The sequence below is a fragment of the Geotrypetes seraphini genome, chromosome 1 (genome assembly GCF_902459505.1).
Source record: "Geotrypetes seraphini chromosome 1, aGeoSer1.1, whole genome shotgun sequence".
In the NCBI taxonomy this organism is placed as follows: domain Eukaryota; kingdom Metazoa; phylum Chordata; class Amphibia; order Gymnophiona; family Dermophiidae; genus Geotrypetes; species Geotrypetes seraphini.
In genome coordinates this window covers 436,737,059-436,762,784 of record NC_047084.1, presented here as the reverse complement: position 1 = coordinate 436,762,784, position 25,726 = coordinate 436,737,059, and the positions used below count along the sequence as shown (strand labels likewise).

Below are 25,726 nucleotides of genomic sequence, written 5' to 3'. Positions count from 1 at the left end.
GCTTATTATGGGCGATCTTAACACTTGGATGTCTTGTAGTGATAAACATTTCCCAAGATGTCCAGGATGGAACTTAGATATCAAGAGCTAGACCTGTTTTTAAAAATATCTAAGTGCCAAAAAGGAACCCAAACTGACCAGATGACCATTAGAGTAGAGAATAACATGGTGACAAAATTTCCATCCCTGTGGATAACAGCGGGAAATCATCTCCATGTCATTCTTTATGGAGAGTGGGTAGAATCAAAGTATAAATGGGCACAACCACTGAGCCTCAAGCCTTGCATTGAAGAATGCTGGTGTAGAAGGGCTGAGGTTGAGATAGACACTAAAGAATGATATGGGATTGTTTCCCATGGTTATCTGTGGGGACGGGAACGGTGATGAATTTTGTTACCATGTCATTCTCTACACTAGAGAGATTAAATTAAAAAAAAAGAAAAAACCCCACACTCTCTCATTGGTCATTTATCCCCACCCACTCCTTCACCCCTCCCCCAAATAGCTGAATGAAACAGTACATACCAAACTCTGACATCTGCAGATATTATGGGACATCTTAGCAGAGCAATAAGCAGGTGTCTAGAGTAGTCTGGAGGGCGATGTAGTAAACCATAGAGAGGGGAATCCAGACCTATATCCCATCCTACCCACTACATTTATGGTGGAAAGTGAGGCCACCAAAATGCACCTAAAACCTACTGTACTGCCATATCGGTGACACCTGCAGCCATAAAGGCTATTGGGGTGTTAGACAGGTGGGTATAGAAGATTTCTGGATAATTTTGGAGTGCTCACCATAAACTAAAAGGGGGTTATGGTGAAATGTGTACCTGGCACCCTTTATGTGAAGTTCACAGCAGTGCCCTCTAAGGTTCCCCACTGCTCTGTTGACATGTCTGTGTGGCTAGTCCATTAAAAATGCTGGCCCCTCCCATGTCCAAATTGGCTTGTTTTGCATTTGGACATTTGATTTCTTAAGGGCCAGGATATCTAGATGGGTCATTAAAAAAAAAAAAAGTTGAACGTTTTGTGATTTTAAAATTGATTGTTTTGCTATCCCAATTTTTGGATGTCTTGTAGGAGATGTCCAAAGTTGGAGGCGCTCCCTTAAGACTTGCTGTTATAGTCAAGCTAAGTATTCCTACTAAATACTAAATAACTAAACATGAATATAGGAATTATTGAAACAGTAAGTAGAAAATATATTGAAATACATTGAAAAAATTAAAAAAAATCCAAATTTTAAAAAGAAGTTGATCCAATGAAGATCGGGTGCAGTGATTAGTTTAACCCTCTGAGGATCATTACCATTTCTAATTGATAATAGGTTTGGTCTTTATCAAACATCATTTTGCTTATAGTACTGAAAGTTCTTGATGTCAAAGTCGGACTTAAACATCCTATCGAAAATGGACCTCCACACTATTTACTTACTTGAAACTATGGCAAATCTAACCTGTAAACTATCTGTGTATCAAATTAGGATAAAACTTGTACCGAAAACCTTACACTGTAAGTAAAACTGTAACCGGTAAACTATATATTAAGGATGTTATCAAGAGCATTTTGGCTATCTGGTCCATGGGATGATTTTCCAAGGGTTGCTGAGCAGAGATGATGTGCATCTATCAAAGAAGGGAAGAAGTGTCTTTGCCAGCAGGCTAGCTAACTTACTGAAAAGAGCTTTAAACCAGAAGTGATGGGGCAAGGTGATTAAAGCCCCCAGATGAGTATACACCCTCAGGTAAGTAAATCACTGAATACCTCTACACTAATGCTCGAAGTATGGGAAACAAGATTCTGGATCTAGAAGCTGTGATGGAAGAAGAGGAGTTGGATATAGTGGCAATCACAGAGATATGGTTCTCGAAGAACAATGACTGGGATGTAGTTATACCGGGCTATAATCTGTTCAGGAAAGACAGGGTAGGAAGAAAAGGAGGGGGAGTAGCGTTATATGTTAAAAATCATATTAAAGCCACACAACTGCAGGATATGCAGGGCAAGGAAGAAGCACTGTGGGTCAATTTGGAAAGAAGGAATGGTGAATATATTTACATTGGTGTGATACTCGTACAGGCTTCCTTCACAGACGAAAGAAGTAAATAGAGATTTACTAGTAGACATTCAGAATATATCTAAATAAAAGGAAGTCTTACTAATAGGTGATTTTAACATGCCGGATGTTGATTGGGGGTATCCCTATTGCAGGGTCTTCTAGAAGTAGGGAGATTCTGGATTCTCTACAAGGAGAGCTCTTCCAGCATTTGGTAATGGAACCCACATGGGATGGGGTCATACTGGACTTAGTGCTTACAAATAGGGAAAGTGTTTCTGATGTTACACTGCATGATGCGGTTTAATATTAAGATGGGTATAGAGAGCTCATTCAAAAGCAAAAGTTCTAGACTTAAAAAACTAACTTTGTTCACATGGGGGTCTACGTCAAGGAATTATTGTCTGGATGGGAACGTCTGGAAAGAGTGGAAATGCGGTTGGCAAAACTGAAAGGAGTGATTGTAAGGGCGATAAACCTTTTTGTGAGGCAAGTAGTAAAAGTAAGAGGAAAAGAAGGCCACTTTGGTTTTCAAAAATAATAGTTAAGAAGGTAAGGAATAAGAGGTTAGCTTTCATAAACTACAAAAGATTGCAGAAAGAGGAAGACAGGCAAAAATATCTGGAAAAGTTACAAGAGGCTGGTCAGGTAGTCAGGAAAGCAAAGATGCAAATGGAAGAAAAAATAGCTGACATGGTAAAAAGGGGAGACAAGACATTTTTATAGGTATATTAGTGATAGGAAGAAGTGCAAAAGTGGCATTGTGAGACTCAAAGGTGAAGGGGAGGAATATGTAGAAGCTGATAAAGAAAAGGCTAAATTGTTTAACAAAATATTTTTATTCACTGTTCACAGATGAAGCACCGGGAGCAGGACCGCAGAAGACAAACGTGAATAGGGATGGGAAAGTAATAGACTCTGATCGATTTTCAGAGGGTTGTGTTCGTGAGGAGCTAGCAAAAATAAAGGTAGACAAAGCAATGATGTACATCCGTGGGTGCTGAAAGAACTTAGGGAATTTCTGGTAGCTCCGCTGACTGACCGTTTCAAGTTTATTTTAGTCTTGATATACCGCTTTTAAGTGCAAAGTGGTTTACAATTTATACAAAAGAGAAAAGTGTAAAAAAATATAAAATGGTGGATGAAAACGAGTCTCTAGAGTCAGGAGTGGTACTGGAAGACTGGATAAGGGCGGATGTGGTCCCTCTCCACAAAAGTGGAAGTAAGAAAGAAGTAGGAAATTACAGGCCAGTAAGTCCGAGACAGATTTCTTGTGCTTGTCTGATCGATTGGAAGAGATGTGCCTTGACTTGGAAGAGCGCTTGCCAGATTTACTTGAGTGCAGCCTTGGAGAAGAATGACATGAATGACAGGAGCGATGTCCAGAAGAATGACACTTCTGAAGTTGACGCCTTGGAGAAAGAAAATCGTGTCTTGAAGTGCGATGTCTGGAGGCATGGCTTGATGATGATGATCAGTGCTGAGAATGATGCGGTACCGATGAAGCAGTGGTGGTACCTGCATCTTGCATGGAGTGACACCCAGATTGGGCCAGTACAGAAGGAGGTGATAAGGGGGTTACAGGTGATAAGGTTGGAGCATGTCCCCAAACTCAATTGAAAGAGAGCATCAAGCTTCTCCTTAAAAGCTTGCACCGACACCTGTGGCTTGGATGCTGGTTTCAACAGTGCCGTGGCTCGCTCCAGAGAGGATGGCTTGGATGAAGATGCACCCCTTGAAGTTGAAGTGAGCTATATCAATAATCTCTGTTTGGTTGGTATGACTAGACTCGATATCTTAGTGGCCTGAGACACCGTCTGGGAAGCTGGTGATGTCTTAGCTGGCTTACCTGATGGAGCTATAGTCTGCAACACCGACATTGAAGCAGTTACTTCAGACGATGGTGATGCCTTTGACGTCAATGGCTTGGACGGTGTCGATGGTACCTGCGAGCCCTCCATGGTACCAAAAAGTAATCTTTGTTGAATAAGGCGGCTTTTGATAGACAGCTTCTACAGCATCAAATTGCGTGTACAAGACTCCACACGATGGTCTGGGCCAAGGCACTGAATATACCACTTGTGTGGGTCTGTTAACGAAATAGTGCTCTGGCACCTGCCACACTTTTTAAAGCCGGTCAACGGATGGGACATGGAAGGGAAAACCATCTCAGTCAAATTAAAAGCCAAAGGCTGAGGTGAAAACGCAGACCCCACTGTAAAAAAAACCAGCCATGAAAAAATAAGTATTCTTTATTATTATTATTAAGAACAGAAGTTAGAAAGAAAAATAGACAGAAATGAGCGAACGGGAAGGCAAGAATAAAATGCAGAATGTTTCACACACGACTTCATAGCTTCGCGGAAAATTGAGAACTGAGGAGCCACGTGCCTACGTCAGGCAGGAAGGCACTCATGCATGTGTGGTGCGGTCAGTCACAAACTATCTAAAGTTCTTAAAGTGCATGAATACTTTAGCAGCTGTTCGTTCCGTGGATGACATCACCCACATGCGAGTATATGCTAACTGCTTTTCCTAGGATAACTATTTTTTTGATCTGGGATTCTACTGAAATGTAACAGCAACGTAATAGACTTTTTTTTGGATGAGATACCAATACAAAAGTGTACATCAGCTGGAAGTCTATGGCAGGGCTCGATGCTCAGGCCGCTGCTATTTAACATATTCATAAATGATCTAGAAACAGGGATGAAGTGTGAGATAATAAAATTTGCGGACGATACCAAACTATTTAGTGGAGCTCGGACTAAGAAGGACTGCGAATAATTGCAAAGGGACTTGAACAAACTAGGGGAATGGGCGACGAGATGGCAGATGAAGTTTAACGTTGAGAAATGTAAAGTATTGCATGTGGGAAGCAGAAACCTGAGGTACAACTATACGATGGGAGGGATGTTATTGAATGAGAGTACCCAAAAAAAGGACTTGGGGGTAATGGTAAACATGACAATGAAGCCGACAGCACAGTGCGTAGCGGCCGCTAAAAGAGCGAATAGAATGCTAGATATAATCAAGAAGGGTATTACTTCCAGAACGAAAGAAGTTATCCTGCCGTTGTATCGGGCGATGGTGCATCCACATCTGGAGTACTGCGTCCAATATTGGTTGCCGTACTTTAGGAAGGATATGGCAATACTCGAGAGGGTTCAGAGGAGAACAACACGTCTGATAAAAGGGATGGAAAACCTTTCATATGCTGAGAGATTGGAGAAACTGGGTCTCTTTTCCCTGGAGAAGAGGAGACTTAGAGGGGATATAATAGAGACTTAACAAGATCATGAAGGGCATAGAGAGAGTAGAGAGGGACAGATTCTTCAAACTTTAAAAAAATAAAAGAACAAGAGGGCATTCGGAAAAGTTGAAAGGGGACAGATTCAAAACAAATGCTAGGAAGTTCTTCTTTACCCAAATGTGGTGGACACCTGGAATGCGCTTCCAGAGGGCGTAATAGGGCAGAGTATGGTACTGGGGTTTAAGAAAGGATTGGACAATTTCCTGCTGGAAAAGGGGATAGAAGGGTATAGATAGAGGATTACTGCACAGGTCCTGGACCTGTTGGGCTGCCACATGAGCGGGCTGCTGGGCGCGATGGACCTCAGGTCTGACCCAGCGGAGGCATTGCTTATGTTCTTATGGCAGCTTGGAAAAATCAGACTTACCACTGAAACATAGAAAGGACTGCTTTTCTACAGTTAAGTGCCCCTTGGGATATATTTGTGGTTGAGATTCTTTTCAATGAACAATCAATAAATGATTATTTAGAATTTATTTACTCATAAAGATAAAGATACAGGAAGGCACTTGTATATTGGGACTAGAATTTGAGTATTTTTAGGACCTATGATGTATTAAATAGACACTCTGAAGTAAATTAGGGTTGTCTGTGAATAAGTGATTCTTTCCAATACTGGGGATTTTTTAACTCATCTTTCATAAAACTGCTCATACTTAGATTTGGGAGTTGCATGTATCACTTACACTATTCTATAAATGATTCCCCTAATTCTATATATTTGCATACAATTTCTGACTAGCTTTTGAAAGCTTCCTTGGGTCATTCTGTTTTAACCTAAGGAAAGGAATAATTAGCTTTAGGAAGCTAACATTCCTTTCCTTAGGTATTAGATTAGTCTCGTAAGATGGCATCACCTTTCATGTTCCATCTGCAAAAGCAAAGCACAGGAAAGTTGTTTGTAATGGTTAGAGCAGCAGGTTGAGAATCTGGGGGTACTATGTGGTACTTTTCCTCAGGGTGCCACACTACAGGATATCAATCCTATTTTCCTGAAGAGTAGCATATAGTATTTCCTACTGAGCCAGAGCAGAGCAAGCTGACACTCTATATTTTTATTTATAAAGCTACGCTCTAGAGATACATTATCTAACTGAAAGGAGCATTCAATCCTTGAAGGCATAGAAGTCACATACTGTGCCCATTTTTCCTCAAGAAGGCAGAAGGTTTTTTTCTGTTTGATATATTTTTGTTTAAACAACTCATTGAGCAAGAAAGGACAACATTTTCTTCTTTAGAGTTTTGTTTTATCATGTGTTACATTAAGAGCACAACAAGTACTTGCTACTTGGATCTGGTCCAGATACTAAAGAGACAGTCAGCTCTACCGATCTTGGTTACAAAGCTATGGAAGACTAATTAACTGGCTCTCAATTTGATGTCTAAATTTTGCAGCAGGTTTGAAATCTTTTCAAAATAAAACATGTGAAGATATTCATTGCCCTCCACATTCTATAAATGGTACCCAAAATTAGGCACAACATTGGACATGAAATAAAAGAACAGGGTCAGCCATCTATGTAACTTATTTGTTAGTTAGCACTAAATTGGCCCTTAATTGGCTGTAAGCACCCATAATTGACCAGCATAGAGAGGGACAGAGCACCCCAAACCCAATACAGAATATAAAAGCACAAAGGGCCTCAATGAACAGGGACTTGTCTTTACTAACCCAACATAAGCTGTGTTTCGGCATACAATGGCAACATCAGGGGTCGCCCAAAGAGCAAAATACGATTACCAAACTTCAGGGATCAGAATCAGTCCTAAAGCCTGACCACAGAGAGCGATCTCTTAGGCCAGGATTCTCAAAAACCCATGTTAAAAAGCGACAGTCTGCTAACACAGCTGTTTTGATAGCGAATCTTAAAAAGCGAGACATTCTGAAAAAATCATGCATGCAAATAAGATCAGACAGCAACAAAAATTCACTATACTTGCATGTGCCCAAGAAAAAAAAACACCCCAAAACACATCAACAGCAAGATGGCAACCAACAACCCTGCCCACACTCTCCCGTTACCCTAAAATCCCTGCCGTGACCTGACCCGACCCCCTCCCCCTGCAGCTGGAGAGATGCCCATACTCTCCTGCTGCTCTAAAATCCCTGCTGCGTTGTGACATGACAAGATGTGATCCCTCTCCCCCATCTCCACTGCCCCCTCCCCCTTACCTCATATAGATAATCTGGAGGGATGCAGAATTACTCCTCCAAGCTGCCTGTATTATCTAAAATGAGCCTTCTCGTGAGGGGAGGGGCCTAAGGCTCTGATTGGCCCAGGATGTATAAGGCCTCTCCTATTGAAGGGGCTTTAGTCATCTGGGCCAATCAGAGCATCAGGCCTATTCCCGTCGCATCCAGGGAGCCTGAGGCTCTGATTAGCCCATTTAAGGCCCCTCCCATAGGAGCGACCTTATACAACCTGGGCCAATCAGAGCCTCAGGCCCCTCCACAGTGCATCCCAAGATGCAAGCAGCTGAGAGGAGGGAGTCTGTGTCCCTCCGGGTTATCTATTTGAAGTAAGGGGGAAGAGTCGGCAGAGATGGAAGAGGGCGAGGGGGTCACTTGCCAGGGGGGTCTGTCGGTCTTCACTAAATAATGGCAATTACTATAACTGTTACCGGCAGGTCTGCCTGTTTCTTAATTCTTTTTTTCCAATGGCACACATTTTGCATGTATTACACATGCAAAATGTCTGTCCTATAAAGAAAAAAATGAAGTCCCCCACACACACAAAATGGTAGGAGGGATGCACACTCCCCCCAAAAAAATAAAGGCATGAGGGATACCCACTCCATCCTGCCATGAAGGTGCCCACGCCCCCCCCCCCCCAAAAAAAAAGGCAGGAGGGATGCCCACTCCCCTTCCAGGCCCCCCTGCCCCGTACCTTAAAAGTTGGGAGAAGGAGGTACTGAAAACACCTCCTTCTCCTCCTCCCTCGATGACAATACTGGGCCATGTGATGCATGGGGAGGGTCCTAAGGCCCCAATTGGCTCAGATGCCTCAGGCCCCTCCCAAGGGACGAGACCTGAGGTGTATGAGCCAATCAGGGATTTCCTTAGGAAGGAGCCTAAGGAAGTGCCTGATTGGCCAATCTGGCCCCAATCAGGGACTTCCTTAGGATCCTTCCTGTATCCCAGATACAAGGGGGAGGAGCCTAAGGACCTGATCTGGGCAGTCTGTCACTTTGGGGCCCATTCCATGGAACTCAGTTTATTTATTAGATGCCTATGTGGAACACAGTCAAAGGCTCTACTAAAAATCTATATATAGCACTCTCCCTCTACCCAATTCTCTTGTCACACAATCAAAAAATTGATCAGATTTTTCTGACAGGTGATGATACTCAGCTGCCTTCAGTCTCACCATAGTGCTAGACTATACCTGCCAGGGATGAGGTCTCCTCTAGTGACCTAGAGCTCCTCAAACCTGCACCAAAAATCGATAAAGACTAGATAAAGAAAGTACAAGAGACACAAAAATAGGATTTCCAAGAATAGAATTTGTGCTGAAGTGTGTGGTTCTTTCTATTTTTACCCTCATTATTCTTATATACACTCTGATTTTTATAGCCATTTTGACATAATCTCTGTTCAATTGCATATTCATGTGTCCATGATTACAATCTAAACATATAATTTCCACTTGAGTTACAACCTAAAGTCACATCCCTTTTTCCCTATCAATATAAGTTTTATACTTAAACATTTTTTATGGATAATGATTTTACAGAATATAGAGTATGTAATATAAAACATCCTATATATGTTATACTTCAAAGATTATATTCCTTTTGCGCCTATGTGTTAGTAATTTTTCCTATGTTATCAATTATCTTAAGTATCTAATGCCACACTTCCTATAAGCATATACTAATATTCCTAAGACGATAAAATCATCAATCATCACTACAAAGTCAATAAAAGTAGTCTCTAATTTATCATTCATTAGTAAATTTATAATTCACTATTAGTTATAGACCAAAGTCTGAGCCCTGAGTAGCAGTATAATACTAGCATGCTTTGAATACATGATACTAAGTGGTAGTAGTAATCTCTTGCAAAATGTTATCCTTTACATCAGTATTCTTCAAACGGGGGTCCGCAAAACCGGTGCTAGTCCGCAAAAATTTCTGTGAAGAATCTGAAACATGGAGTTTTGCAACTTTACACCGAACTTTTGGGCTAGATGCACAAAAAATAGCGACTCGATTGCTATAGGCCAATTCTCTGACTGATTATCCAATAGTGATCCAATGCACTATCAAGTTTGCATGCAAATGATTTGCATGCAAACCCACTGATTCAATCGCTCAGTGAGCGATTGACACATGTGCAGAGCCCTAACAGTAGTGACAGGGGAAGCAGCCTCCTGTCATTGCTGTTAGGGTTTCTGTATTTTTTTTAATGTAACAGATGTCCCATTTAAAAAAAAAATCCCCCCCCTCCACACACACCATGCCCTCCCACCCGCACTGGCATCCTGAGCCACCATCCCCATCCCCATGGCAAAATGGAAAAAGAGATGCCTGCTCTCTCCTGCCATTGAAGGAACTCCCTAACCACCCCCCCCCCCAAAAAAAAAAAGGCAGGAGGGATGCCCACTCCCTCCTGACATGAAGGCGCCTACTCCCCTTCTAGGTCCCCCTCCCCCGTACCTTAAAAGTTGGGAGCAGGAGGTACTGAAAACACCTCCTGCTCCTCCTTCCTTGACAACAACACTGGGACTTAGGCCCCTCTCCAGTGCATCATGATATGCACAGGGAGGGGCCTAAGGTCCTGATTGGCTCAGACGCCTAACCCCCTCTTCTGTTAAACTGTGCTAGCAATTTGTAGCTCAGAGAGCCACGCTGAATGGCCAGCACTGCTCCCAATGCTCTTAGGAACCCTCATAAAACCCCACTTTTGGTCACTTTTTATTCAAATTGTCACATATGGGAAGAGGTCTTTATGTAAGGAAAGTAAACAAAACCTAGAAAAAATAAAATCATCACATATGGGAAGAGGTCTTCATGTAAGGAAAGTAAACAAAACCTAGAAAAAATAAAATCGTCACATATGGGAAGAGGTCTTCATGTAAGGAAAGTAAACAAAACCTAGAAAAAATAAAATCTATTTTGTTTTTCAAATAAGTGGTTAAATAATAAAGGCAAGGAAGCAGCATTGAAGACATATAGAAGGATGAAGGAAAAGGAAAACAGATAAGATTACTGGGATATTCTGAAAGAAGCAAGGAAAAATATGACATAGCAAAAGCACAGTTGGAATACAAAATTTCTAAATATTAGGACGGTTGACAAGAACATTTTTAGATATGTTTGAGAAAGGAAGAAGTGAGAAAATACTGCAAAAGGAATCTGATTGAATTATTTTACTCAAGCAGGAGACCGATAAGGAAAGTTCATAGGAGAGACCTTGAGGTCTGAAGGCACTAAAACAATTGTGAAAAGTATAAATATAGAAACAAATATTTTCCAAAGAAGATTTGAGGGTGAGAGGGGGTTGTACAGTAATGTTTGAGATTATATTTTCATGGGGCAGGTGTCAGATGCCCTTTGGTGCTGCACATTAAAACAATAAAGGAATCCAAGAATGTGTGATAAAAGCACAAAGGATTATAACATGGAAAGAAAACAGAATTAAAATTGCTTATAAAGGTGTAAGAAACAAATCTAGGATCCAAGATGGCGGCTGTATAGGCTAACAGAGTGGAACGTCTTGTGAGTCCATCCTTACAAATACCTTTACATATTCTTTGGACATAACTTGCTTGGGGGGAAAAATGCTGAAGTGCTGCTAATGAAAGGCACTCTGGGCCCACTGTCCTCGGAAATATGATGAACTTCTGAGATGTATGCAGGGCATGACGGCAGTGTCGGCTACTTCTCTGCTGGAGACGCTGTAGAGAGGCGAGATGCAAGCAGTCTCCCAGGGGCTGGAAACAACGTTGAGCCCCGACGTGAGAGCACCTCCCCCCACAACCTCAAAGCACCAGTTCTCCGAAGGAGGTGTTTCCGGGAGGCGGACAGCACATTCCCTCATAGGCCATAGAGATCAAATTGGAGAACAGGAGTTCTGGCTCCCAGTTCTTACAAGGGAGCCTGAACATGGAAAGTGAGGACCAGATAACGGGAGCAGGACCTTCCCAGCCGGAGCAGAGACAGGGAAAAACGCCAGTGGGTGAGCAGAGTGATTTGAACTTACAATTTTCTTTACCTCAAAACCCCCATGAAGTTACTTTAGAAGCCCTGTGGGATTTGATTATTAACCTGGGAAAGAATATTAACTCTTAGTCCCAACAAACAGAAGGGAAAGTAAAGAAGCATGACAATAACATTAATAAATTAAAACAAGAGATTGGTGCCTCTAAATCTTCAATAGATAAATTGCAAGAAGATACAGAAATATCAAAGAAACTACAAGAGATGCTAATCAATGATAATACAAACTTAAGAAGAAAACTTGAATCACTTGAGAACTTCTCCAGGAACAATAATCTCAGATTGATGAATTTCCCTAGGGTTACTATGGTAACCCCTAGAGAAATGTTTCCTTTTGGAAATCTTGGAGGTTCCTGAGGCTTCATTACCTCCATTTACACAAGTTTATTATCTTCCAAGTAAGATGCAGAACAACCAACAAGACACAAATCAGGAACCTATGAACATATTAACCTTATTAGAAACATCTGATAGAGAAGTATCTACTACTGACTGCAGCTCTTACTCCTGATAAAAGTTGGCTTTTGAGAATGTTTTACAAAAATAAGCAAAAAGAATTCCTATGTTATAAGATACAAATGTTCCCAGATTTAGCAAAGGATACACAAAGGTGCTGCACTGGCCGATAATCCAAAAATTTAAAAAGTTAAGACAGATGAAGGGCAAAGTCAATATTGATTGGGATAGCCAACCTGAGGCCCCTTCTATCCTTAGGCTCCTCCCATCAGAGCCTTAGGCCCTTCCCAGTGTATCCCAGGATGCACCAGGAAAGGGAAGGCCCACCATTATGAAGAGGTGGGCCTGTCGGCGGATGGGAGCGGGCATCCCTACTACTGGATTGTCACTGAAGGTATGGGGATATAAGGGGGTATCAGGGTGGGGTGCAATAGGTTTGGGGGTGTTGGGGTATGATGCCATGGGATCATGAGATGCTGCAATTTGGGGTGGGGTGTTGGAGTTTAATGGGACCTGGGGGCAGAAGGGAGTGTGCATCCCTCCTGCCCATTTTGCACCAAAGGTACATGGAGTGTTGGGGGATGCTAGCAGTGTTTGGGGATGTCGGGGGGATGTCGGGGGATGTTAGAGGAGCAGGTTATAGTACAGGGGCTCTCTGTGGAGGGGCTGGGGGGAATCAGCGACTGTGAGGGATATAGAGAGAGAGGAATCACCCTACTAGTTCAGCTGATCCTGGCAAGGGGAATCCCCATCAGCTGAGACAGCAGGAATTGATGAAACTAGCTCAACTGTTGGGGATCCCCTGCCACGATCAGCTGATGGGAAGCCTACTGGGGGTTTTTTTCCACTCTACAAGTGGTGGGAGGGGTTGTGGCCACTGGGGGAGTACCTTAAACCCTCCAGTGGTCATCTTGCCAGTTGGTCACCTTTGGAACACAGACACATGTAAAACAGGTCTAAGTAAGTTCTGCCTTGGATATCTTGGGAAAGGTTTGACTATTGCTGCAGGATATCCAGGTTTAAGCCCGCCCAATGCCCATCAATAACACATCTCCCAACATGCTCCTTTAGGCTCTGAACATTAAGCAGCTTGGAAGTCCTGCTGCACATCCAGAAAGTTAGTTTCAATTATTGGCACTTGGATATCCTAGCTATTAGAATGCCCATGTGCTGACTCAGGCTAGTTTTAGAACATTTAAATGTTTTGATTATGAGCCTGAAAATGTCTTAATATTAGGAGGGTTGACAAGAGCATTTTTAGATATGTTTGAGAAAGGAAGAATCTAGAAAATCCTGCAAAAGGAATCCGATTGATTTCTTTTCCTCAATGTAGGAGACTGATAAGGAAAGCTTATGGGAGAGGCTTTGGGGTCTCAAGCCACTAAATCAATTGTGAAAAGTATTACTACAGAAAAAAATATATTTTTCAAAGAAAGCTTGAGGGGTGGTGTTAGAGGGGGTTGAATTAGCATTAATGTTTGGGAGTATATTTTCATAGAGAAGATGCTGGATGCCCAGTTAGCCCTTTGGTGTTGCACACAAAAACAGTAATGGAATCCAAAAATGTGTGATATAAGCACAAAGGATTCCAATATGGAAAGAAAATAAAATTAAAATGATTTGAAATGTGTATGAAACCAATCCAGTAATTGGGAAGTAAGATTAGTGTCTGTGTCTCCAACTGGTAAGGATGGAGTAGGCTTCAACTCTAGTAGCTGAAAATTAAGCCAATGCAGGGAAGACTCCTACGGTTTATTTATTTATTTTATTTTAAATATTTATATCATTATCTATGTGGGTTACAATATATACATACATAAACTAAATAAACATGTCAAAGATAATAATAATGTACAGAATTAAAACATACCAAAATACAAATCTATCACTAAACTATGTCATGGTACATTACCAAAGCCTCCCTAAACAAAAAAGCTTTCAATATCTTATGAAAGGATAAAAATTATGAAATTAGTTGAATACTATCAGGAAGTGTATTTTTCATTTGTGGACCCACTACACTAAAAACCTTTAACGAATTGTGGATTTGGGAATAACCCTCAAATAGGGTACTTCCAGCAGGCACTGTGGTTCGGAGCACAATGTACGAGCAGGTATATATGGTACTATCAAATCTGAAATTGCCTTCGACAACAACTGCAGAACGTCCTTGAACACCAATACCAAGATCTTAAACTGAATCCACCAGGAAATTGTAAGCAAGTGTAATCTGGCCAACAATGGAATTATATATTCTCTACGAGAGAATCCTCCAATCACTCTTGCTGCCGCCTTCTGTGCAATCTGCAATATCTTCAATGCCTTCCTCAGCAGTCCACAAAATAAGCTTTACAATAATCCAAATGAGGTAACACAAAACATTGCATGAATAGGAAGGAGAGCTCAATAATAAGTATGCATATTTGGAGAAGACTGGATAGACCATGCAGTCCTTTATCTGCCATTATCTATTATATTATTATATTTCAGCGTAGCACGATAGTGAGCAACGCTGATTGACTTCCTTTAGCGCAGCTGTACTTACCGCTTGTACTTGAGCAGCAATACAGATGCTTCTGCTGTCTGACACAGCTGGCCCTGCTGTACTGGTATCTGAAAAGTTTCTGGGATTTTGCTATCTTTGTGTTCCCAGCTGCTACAAAGTAACCTTGAGAAACACAATTTTAAAGTTGCTGCATTGGCCAATAATCCTAAAATTTTAAAAAAGTTAAGACAGATAAAGGACAAAGTGAATATTGATTGGGATAGCCAACCTGACTACACCATACAGCTGTTCAGCAGAGATATGACTATGTGTGGACTTCCTCAATTTACTGTAAAAGTGATAACTGTATACTCTAGTTATCAGGGAGATATCCCAGCACAGGAGGATTTGGGATATAAGGAAAAAGGAGTTTAAACTCAAGAAATATTCTAAGCTCAAATCATCAAATATTCTGAATATCAAACATATTAGCTTAAATTGGTCATACATGTTGCCACATACAGTATGTGCATAAGTGACCTCCTATAAAACAACTATATTTGCACTTTTTTTTTGTGGACTGAAAAAGAAAGTTTCCCAAACATAACATCTGATATCTTATAATTATTACTGTATATCCGTTATTATATAACCCCACGTTTGGTAACTTTTCACTCAAAGTGTCACATATAGAAAGAGATCTTTATGGAAAAAACAAGAGAAAAAGCAAACCTATTTAGTTTTTCAAATATTGTATTTTTAGCTCCATAAGACGCACTTTTTCCCCAAAAAAAGTGGGTAGAAATAAGGGTGCATCTTATGGAGTGAATACCACCCCCAACCCCCCCCCCCCCCCCGGGTACCTTTATTTTACGTCTGTTGGTCCAGCGCTGTATCGGCAGGAGCTTTCCACGTTCCTGCCTCTCCCTCACTGGACAGCCATCCTCTTTTCCAGCAGAGTGGTGAACAAGGTGGGCATAAGCTTTTCACATTCCTGCCTGGTCCTGCGCTGCTCCCTGAATGGCAGTCGTTAGTTCTCGTGACTTGCGACTCTTGTTCTACTTTTTCTTCTCCATGTGCAATATGTAAAATGGAAGTATTATGATTTTTGCAATTGTCTTTAAGAGATGTAATCTTGGATGTTAAATTTGAAACAATAATAATAATTTTAAAAAAGGTATGGTTTGATGGAGTGCATTACCGCCTCGAATGAGCTGGGTTTTTGGGCTCTGCGGTACCATGGGCCTGTGAAGAACGAATGTCTCTAATAGCTAGTATGACACCGTCTAGCTGGGGAAGAGAAAGGATATGACATTGTTATATGGGTTAAGTGTTTTATTGTGATGTATTGATATGGTTTGATGGAATATTTAAAATAATAAAAGCTGTGGCCATGTTCTTGCCACCATGAAGTGCAAGGGGTGATAATGGATACGATAGGAAGTCAGTGGAAGGGAAGACAAGTGTGTGCGAGTGCTTAGCTTAGCTTACTTAGAAATGTGTAATCAATAAATCTATTACTTGGGTAGTAAAAGTAGTGCCTGTGTCCCCATCTGATTAGGCTAGAGAGGATTTCAACGGCAACTCTAGTAGTTGAAAAATAAACCAATGCAGAGAAGACTCCTACGGTATATGCCATGAAAATGGGAAGGAGAGATCACGGTTAAGTATGCACATCTTGAGAAGACAGAATTGACCATGCAGTACTTTATCTGCCATCATCTACTATATTATTACATTACAGAGTAGCATGATAATGAGTAACATTGCCAGAATTCCAGTAGCACTGCTGTACTTATCGCCTCCACTTGAGGAACAATACAGACACTTCTGCTGTCTGTCACAGCTGGTCCTGTTATACTGGTATCTGATTTTATTATCTTTGCGTTCCCAATTGTCATCTTTATCTAACTGCTTTAAATAAAAAATAAAAAAAAAAGAAAGAAAGAAAAGTAACCTGAGAAACACAAATTTTAAAAGTTGCTACACTGGATGATAAACCTAAAATTTAAATTCTGACAACTCCCAAATAAAAGGCTCAAAGCATATTTCAAGAAATACATATCTACCAGACAATGATCACAAAAGTCAATAACAGAACAGCATTGTATTCAATATTTTTTAAATAAAGATGTTTTCATTTATTTTTTGGAATAATCAAATAGGAAGAGAAAGCTATTTCCTGTTCTGTACTGACCTTCTGGCAACCCTCTTAATCTAAATGAAAAATTAGTGAAAAACAATCTTCTGAATTGAGCTGAAAAAGATGAACCATGGTAGAAGTTTTATGCCCAAAATTTCCCTATTTACCTCAGCTTGAGGTAGTATAAAAAGTAAAACATCTCTAAACATAAGCAAAACCACATCGATTATATTTTCAAAGGTCTACCCGTGATAACCCATTCAAACCACTTTTCAATTTGTTTTGCATTATCAACAGCAATATCAGTCAAAGCAGATTTAGTAGATTGCATAGATAGAAAAGGAGCTCTTGTCTGTATCATTTTGAGAATCAGGTCCTCTGAAGCTATGCACCACTGTCCATCTTGAGAATATTTAGCTAAAGTAAGATTTTTTATTTTTTTTTTTTGCATTAGCCTTTCAAGTAGGACTGGGACAATATATTGGCTGCCCTTCGATTTTGAGGCCAGTACAGTTAAATTTCAATTTGCCAAATCCTCCCAGAAATGCCAAATTACCCAGTTCCAGGTAGGAGACTTTTTGTCCCGTCCTAGTTTTGGACTTAATTCCAAAGCAGTGAAGGATTTTTAGTGCCTGATCCTGCCCATTGAAATTAGTGCTACATGTCCCATAATGCACCAGATGGGGGTGGTCAGAAATCCAGGACTGTCCCAAAATATCCATCCCAGAACTGGGTAACTTGGCATCTCTGCCCTCTTCAACTGAGAATTTGAACATTATACAGAATAATCTTGATCTGTTACAGTACCCCTCCCATAAGTAACTATTATGCACCAAAGTAAAAACAAGGGAGTGGTAATGCAAGTGACCATCACAAGCAGCAGAAGCAAGTGACACGGACAAGAGGTCATGGAATAAAGCTGAGGGGCAGCAGGCTCAGGACAAATGTCAGGAAGTTCTGTTTCACACAGCGAGTGGTGGACGCTTGGAATGCTCTCCTGGAGGAGGTGGTGACGGAGTCTACCATTCTGGGTAAGTTGGATGCACACCTCCTTGCAAATGACATTGAGGGATACGGGTGATCAGGGTCTCCATCTGGGAGCACCTGGCTTGGCCTCCGCGTGTGCGGGTCGCCGGAATAGATGGACCTAGGGTCTGATCCGGTGAAGGCATTTCTTATGTTCTTATGAACAGACCAAGCCAAAAGAAAAAAAAATTAAGGCAGAAAACAACAATGTTATAAGAAGCCCAAAGTAATAGCATTAGAAGAAGAAGGTTTTTCAATTTTTAAAAAAATATATTATAGGGAAGGGAAAAAACATTCTAGTGGAGACAGAACATAGCATGGCAGCTTTTCATGCCTCTTGGTATCAGCTAGGATGACACTATTTATTTATTTAAAACATTTATATTCCACCTTTGACCAAAGCGACTCACAATTAATGTACACAGTAAGTACACATAAAATCTTAAAAATTCATGTCACAGACAAGAGCAAGAGGAGACAGAGATCTAAATGTAAACATTACATCATCCACGCTCTAATAAATGATTAGATATTCGATAGAAAAATAAGGTACAACTAGCTGAGAAATGCTTGTGCAAAAAGATACATTTTCAACAGTTTTCTAAAGTGCAGCAGATTTCCACATCTTAATGTGCCTGTGAAACTAGCAAACAATAGAGCAGGAGTAGGCCAGACAACAGCAACAGCTGCAGAGGAGAGACTTCTATGGCCTGAGTCATATTTGTCCAAAGTCCTTTCACTACTAATCTTGACCTCCAATGACATCTGAGGAGATTTACCTATTACTCCAGTATCAGAGTATCTTACTATCCATTGGATACTATAAAAGCTCCCCCCCCCCAACACACACACACCTTTCCCGTCCTTTGCCTTCACAATACTCTGTCCACTTGTCTATTACAAGATAGCCAGAAATCATGGTTCTCGCTCTCCTGCCTTGCTGCCAGCGGCCCCAAATTGCCTTTATTTCATCTAAAATATGGACATCACAGTTCTGTTAAATCACAACAGGCATTTAGAGCTTGTGGAAACTAACCTGGTCTTCAGGGCTAGGCAGGGTGGGCCTCCTAGCCCTAATCCGGACTCTTGCTGGACGCATTTTATCTCTTGCAGGAACAAAATCTCCATGGAAATGGCACATCTCTCGAGTTTCATTTATGACATCACAAGTTCTTTCTGCCTTATTTTCAGATGATTCTATTAGTGATAAATAATAAACTGCAACTTTATTTAGATATCACTAAGAATATTATAACGTGTTCAGGTAACAGAGAATGTGTAGTTATGTTATATTATATATTTATAACCCACTTTTATCCTATAAGGTCCAAAGCAAAATCTCAATTTAAGAGTCCAGGCATTAGCACTAGGAATAATACAAAAAAATAAAAAATTATGGTTTTACAATTTTTGAATTAAATATGAAAAAAGATATGTCTTCAATTGTCTTTAAAAAGCAAGTTGCAAATATTAGCACTGATAAGAGAATGAACTTCCTAAAAGTTATTTCAGCCTTAAAAGCCTGAAACTAATAGAAAGCACAAAAGATCTCAGTTTATTATATGATATGCTCAACCTACCAGAGTTATCCTGGAATTAACAACTGAGCTTTGGAAAAGTGCCCAGATAGTAATTATTTTATATAATAAAGATATTTTAAAATGGATTTGAGCTTTAAAATTATTTGAGCTTCCATAGGCAGCCAGTGGAGTTGAATTAATAAAGGGGAAACATGACCAACCCCTCCTTTTATCAAGATGTACTAGAGATTTTTAGCACGGGCGGGCAAGGTAAGTACCCCGACACTCATAGGAATTTTATGACCCTCAGAGAACATAAGAACATAAGACATGCCTTCTCCGGATCAGACCTAGGTCCATCTAGTCCGGTGATCCGCACACGCGGAGGCCCTTTAGGTACTCCTTTATGGAGACCCGGATTTCTCGTATCACTCAATATGATTAGCATGAAGGTATGCATCCAACTTACGTTTGAAACCCAGAACGGTAGTCTCCATCACAACCTCCTCCGGGAGGTTGTGATGGAGCATTTACTACGCCAGCCTGCACTGGAAACCTCTAGCACAGCTTGATAAAAGGGGCTGCACAATTTTTCACTTTTAAAAATGAATGAAGCTGCAATACACAACTGAAGCATTTTCCAGGTTTCTTGTGAGGTTCCTGAATGCAAAGGATCACAATAGTCCCATCTGAGTCAAAATCAACAATTGTACCACCCGAACAAAATATTTTCTCATAGAAGCAGGAGCAAATCCATCTAAGTTGACTAAGTTTTAAAAAAATTTCTTTTCAAAACTATTGGCTTGAAGTTCCCTAGACAGGGCAGAATCCCAGGACTCTAGAGGTTTTCTCAACTAAAAGCGGGGGAACCATTACCTATTAGAATACTAGTTGGAATTTTGTTTAGAACTAAACCAAAGGATTTTAGTCTTATCTGCAATTAGCTTTAAAAGAGAAGATATCAATATGCATCTTTATTCTAAGATATGAATATTGCAACTCTGGAGAAATCGTTAGGATAAAAAATATCATCTGCATTCAATTTCTATGGGCATTGGAACCTTTACCGTGCTGATCCGTGCTGCTGCTTTAGTAAAAGAGGGATTAAGGAACTCATACAGATATTAAGTAAAACAGGTACACATCTCCAACCTGTTGACGGCAACGGGCGACTTCAAAACTTTTCGAAAAGAAATCAAAACCCTACTTTTCAAAAAATTTATCCAGATATCTTAACCCAACCCTTCCCCCTCCTCCTAGATAAATTCTCCCCCAAAACCTCCACTTAAATAATCTCTTCCTCCCCAAAACACCAACCAAGTATTCAGATCCCTGAAATGTTTCGTAATCTTATTTGTACTCTAACTGTAATCTATTTGTTATATCACACAGTAACGTACAGTCAATTTAATATCCAATTTGCAAGTTCTTCCAGAATTAATCCAGGTACCTCTCCTCCCTTGTAACCAAAAAAAAAAAAAAAAAAACCAAAACTGTTGTAACTTCACTGGAAATGTCCAGTTAGCTCTTTTGTAATCCGCCTTGAACTGCAAGGTATAGGCGGAATAGAAGTCCCTAATGTAATGTAATGTAAAATGGAAGAAGCATTCTCTCTCTTTTATAAAGCCACGGTAGAGGGTTCTACGGCAGCCCAGAGCACTAAATGCTCCGACGCTGCTCTGACACTCGTAGAATTCCTATGAGCATCGGAACAATGTTGGAGCATTTAGCATTCCATATCAAGGTAGAAACCTCTACTGTGGTTTAGTAAAAGAGGGCCACACTGTGGCTTGGTAGCATGGAATGTTGCTACTCTTTGGGTTTTTGCCAGGTATTAGTGACCTGGATTGGCCACCGTAAGAACAGGCTATTGGGTTTGATGAACCATTGATCTGACCAAGTAAAGCTATGCTTATGTTCTTATGTTCAAATCCTATAGTAAATTTATGAGCTAATTATCTAGTGTTTTTGCATGCATTAGAATCACTTTACATATTAATGTACATTTATTTTGCATAATAAAAATAATGTAAGATGCCAAAGATGGACTGATTCAGTGACAGATTAAAAGCCAACAAATGAGATTTTTTACACGATGTGACAAAAATATAAATGCAGAAAAGTCTCAATGTGAAATTGCTATGCAAATGAAATGTTCAACTCAAAATCAGATTTAATTTATTTTGATTTTATTTTTTTTCTATAATCCCATATGGAAAGAAAATTGGGACTGGGGGTGGGACTAGGGCAGGGCTGGAGTGGGATTAGGGTGTTATAGGGCGGGAATGGGTGGAACTGGGTGGGCCTGGGGACAGGTCTAGGGGGTCTGGATTTTCCGATTGGAAAATATGGCAACCCTACTTCAGCTACAAATTTATATGATGAGCTCAGTGAGACTTAGAAGGAGCTTCTTTGCTTATAAAAACAACTTGTGGTGACCTCATGCTTAAGAAAGTAAGAAAATGAAGTCCAAAGTCCTATCTTAGCATACATTCTCTATTCCTAAAACTTCTAAAATTTCCTGTACTTCATAACATTGGAATATCTGCTGAGTCACAAAATCTACTCATATCTTTAGCTGAGAGTAGATAAATTTCCAGAAGGGCGAACAGAATGCTAGGAATGATCAAGAAGGGGATCACGAACAGATCAGAGAAGATTATCATGCCACTGTACTGGGCCATGGTGCGCCCTCACCTGGAGTACTGCATCCAGCACTGGTCGCCATACATGAAGAAGGACACAGGGCTACTCGAAAGGGTCCAGAGAAGAGCAACTAAAATGGTTAAGGGGCTGGAGGAGTTGCCATACAGTGAGAGATTAAAGAAGCTGGGCCTCTTCTCCCTTGAAAAGAGGGGACATGATTAAAACATTCAAGATAATGAAGGGAATAGACTTAGTAGATAAGGACAGGTTGTTCACCCTTTCCAAGGTAGGGAGAACGAGAGGGCACTCTCTAAAGCTGAAATGGGATAGTTACCATACAAATATAAGGAAATTCTTCTTCACCCAGAGAGTGGTGGAAAACTGGTACGCTATTCCGAAATCTGTGATAGGGGAAAACACCCTCCAGGGTTTCAAGACAAAGTTGGACTAGTTCCTGCTGAACTGGAATGTACGCAGGTGAGGTTGGACTCATTTAGAGCACTGGTCTTTGACCTGAGGGCCGCCGCGTGAGTGGTCTGCTGGGCAGGATGGACCACTGGTTTGACCCAACAGCGGCAAATCTTATGTTCTTGGCAAAAAGGGTGGCTTTTATCCATTTAAAGGTAAGATGCATATAAAGACAGAGCTGTTGCTGTGTCCAGGGCCAGTTTTAGACATGCTGTGGCCCAGGGCAGAAATTAAGGAGGGGGCCTCTCTCCCAATTTCCATACCTACCATTACTACCATATACCTATAAAACAATTTTAAATGATTTCTTCACACAAATGTGATACCTGGGGCCCATCAATATATGATACCCCTATCTGTATGAAAAACATGATTTTTAGTAAAAATCCACATGTCACACAAGAATATACCTAGGAAAAGGCAGCATCTTACATACTGCAGTGAGCAGTACAACATCAATACACCCATTTTAAACTAAACAAGCCAGACTAGTATAGATCAATCCTACACAGTCCATCCTAATAGAAAACCATGTCTTTTGAACACACAGAACACAGAAAACACCTTTGCCTAGTATGGGATATGTAATCACAAACTAACCCCTCCCCCTTTTACAAACTGTAGTGTGTTTTTTAGCCTCAGTGGTAACAGCTCAGATGCTCATAGAATTCTGAGCATCAGAGCTGTTACCACCATGGCTGGCACAAAAAAATGCTCTACAGTTTTGAAAAGGGGGGGGGGAGAATAGAAATACGTAGACAAAGGTTAAATTGAACCACCAAGAAGCTGGACTCTGTATACAATGCATCTTCTTGTCACTCTCTTCCTTTCATCCACTGTCTAACCTCTCTCTGCCTCTTCTATATGGCATCTTCTTTCCTTCCATGCCCCTTCCAGAAACTGTATGCCTCCCCCTTCCATCTCTCCCTTCACCCCCATTGGTCTGGCATCCATCTTCTTCCCTTCCCTCTTCCAATGGTCTGGCATCTCTCTCCTCTCCTTCCCTTCCCTCTCCCATACCCCCATGGTCTGGCATGTTATTCTCTCCTCTCCCTTCCTCCCACTTCCATCAGCATGTGCCCCCTTTCTTTCCCTCCAACCCAATTCAATACAGTATCCTTCCTCTTTATGTCTCTCTCTCCTTTCCCTGAACACCAATTCCATCAGCATCTGCCCCCTTTCTTTCCCTCCAACCCAATTCCATCCAGTATCCTTCCCCTTATGTCTCTCTTCCACTTTCCCTTGTAACCACTGGGGTCCCTCAGAATGGCCAACAGTACCCCAAGTGGCCACAGGCAAAACTACAGGTCTGGGTGTGCTCCACAGGAAGGAGTTAGCCCTGCAGGTTCAATAATAATAATGCTACTTTGTCAGAATGAGTTGAGGTAAAATAAAAAACAAAATTCAATTCCAGGAAAGAAAACTTCAGGGGCAAATCCTGTGTAGCTTTCAGGATTTTCACCAAACAAAACTTCACTTTCTCTTCCTAAAGAGTTCTGCTTATTCTCAAAAGTCCTTTGCAGCAGCCTGCCTAAAACAGGTTTTAGGTAAGTCCAACTTCCTTAAGTTGTGGCAGTCCAAACTTTAAACATTTATTCAAGCCAAAAGTATAGAAGCCTCCAGCTGCTAGCAAGCACAGCTGGGGACAGGGAGTTTGCCACAAGTTTGCCTTCAAAGCTACTTAAATTGCATTCAGAATTCCTTCCCAGGATAACAGCAAACTTCTCCCCAAAGTTATGGGCAAACCTCAGTTTCCTACTAGCTTGGGCTCCCAAGAGAAAAGCCAGAAAAACCCACCCAATTTCTCTTCCACACACAACCCCCACACAAAGCTGAAAAAAGAACAGCTAGGGTTTTAAATGCTGGGTACTTAACTCAGGCAACTATAAAGTACAAAATATTCCTCAAAAGAAAACAGCACATTTGTAGCCAAAAAAGAAACACAGTAATTTCAAAAAGATAATGTCCCAAACTCAGCAAGCTTCAAAAACAAACTCACAGCTCTTGTATTCAGTAATGCCTGGCAGCCAAACCTACGTCCATTAATTCTGGCGCCTGGAACAGCTCCTGTGGGACCAGCATTTCCTGGAATTCCATTTGCTCCTCTTGGGTTGGTGCTGCAAATTCAATAGAGGAACCTGCCTCCTCTATTTCCATAGGGTCCGGCACATTACCTTGGCTTAGGCTGGGAAGCTACTCCTTGGGGAGAGGCTTGTTCCTCTGCCCTAACTTCTCCAGCAGCTTAGAGAAGTCTGCAGGCTTTTCATGAGCCAAGCCATGCCCTAACCTGCCTGAGCTTGTTCTAGCTTGTGGCTCTCTTGGGCTCCCCCGGTGGACTTTAGGGATACTGCATGGCTTCCTATACACAGGATCAGATTTAGGTGGGATTAAAAGAGTGCAGTGACTAGGGAGGGTTTCCATATCCTCCCATTCTGGGTCTGACCAGTCATCAGGCTGCTCTGTCTGGCTCTGTGGTTTAGCCTGTGGAGACCGCTTTCTGAGTCTACCTCCCCCTTTCTTATACAATTTCCTTGGAACCATGGCAGGCACGGAGCCTGACTGGTCATACCCTGCACACCAATTCCATCAGCATCTGCCCCCTTTCTCTTCCTCCATCATCTTTCCATACCACCCTGCCCCACCACCCTTCCATACCACCCTGCCCCCTTTCTCTCCCTCCACCATCCGTCTATGCTCCTTTCTCTCTCCCTCCAAACCAATGCCGTGCAGCAAGGTCCCACGATGACTGCAGCTGCCAGCTCTGCTCAGGAATAAGTAAGTGACATCAGAGGGGGCGGACCAGCAGACACATGGAGTTGTGGCAAGGTCCCGTGATGACTGCGGCTGCCGGTCCACCCCCTCCGACGTCACTTACTTCTTCTGGAGCATTGCCGGCAGACACAGTCATCGCGGGACCTTCCTGCACTTCAGCGCGGCTGCCAACTCTGCTCCGGAATAAGTACATTGGAGGGGGTGGACCGGTGCAGGTCCTTCAAGGGGAAGGATATGCCAGCTCATGGGGGCCCCCTAGAGCCTTGGAGCCCATGGCAACTACCCTGTTTGCACCCCCCTAAGGCCAGCCCTGGCTGTGTCTACCCAATTTATTCAAAATATCTGTAACCTTTTGAAGTACGGTGTTCTGACTCTAAAAACAGTCTTACTAATCATGAATAGCTTGGAATAATTATTTCACGTCTTACAAGGCATATATCTTTTTAATACCTAATAAATTTTTTATCAAGGTTGAAAATGCTAAAGCAGTATTTCAGTCAATCCATTGACCACATTAACTTGTTCAGAATTTACTGATTGGATCTAAACTTAGTAGTAGGTATATCATGGGTTTCACACCTATCTTAATGAATAAATTTTGATCTGATAACAGTGA

The 25,726-nt window shown here is 41.3% G+C and overlaps 1 long non-coding RNA gene across 1 annotated transcript; it reads right to left on the bottom strand.

The window, feature by feature from the left end:
• Positions 1–17,800: 17,800 nt before the first annotated feature.
• On the bottom strand, positions 17,801–24,562 carry LOC117362991. The gene is made up of 3 exons (XR_004539950.1): positions 24,338–24,562; positions 18,741–18,901; positions 17,801–17,860 (listed from the first exon to the last, which is right to left on the bottom strand). It is a non-coding gene; the product is annotated as an uncharacterized LOC117362991 (long non-coding RNA).
• Positions 24,563–25,726: the final 1,164 nt, after the last annotated feature.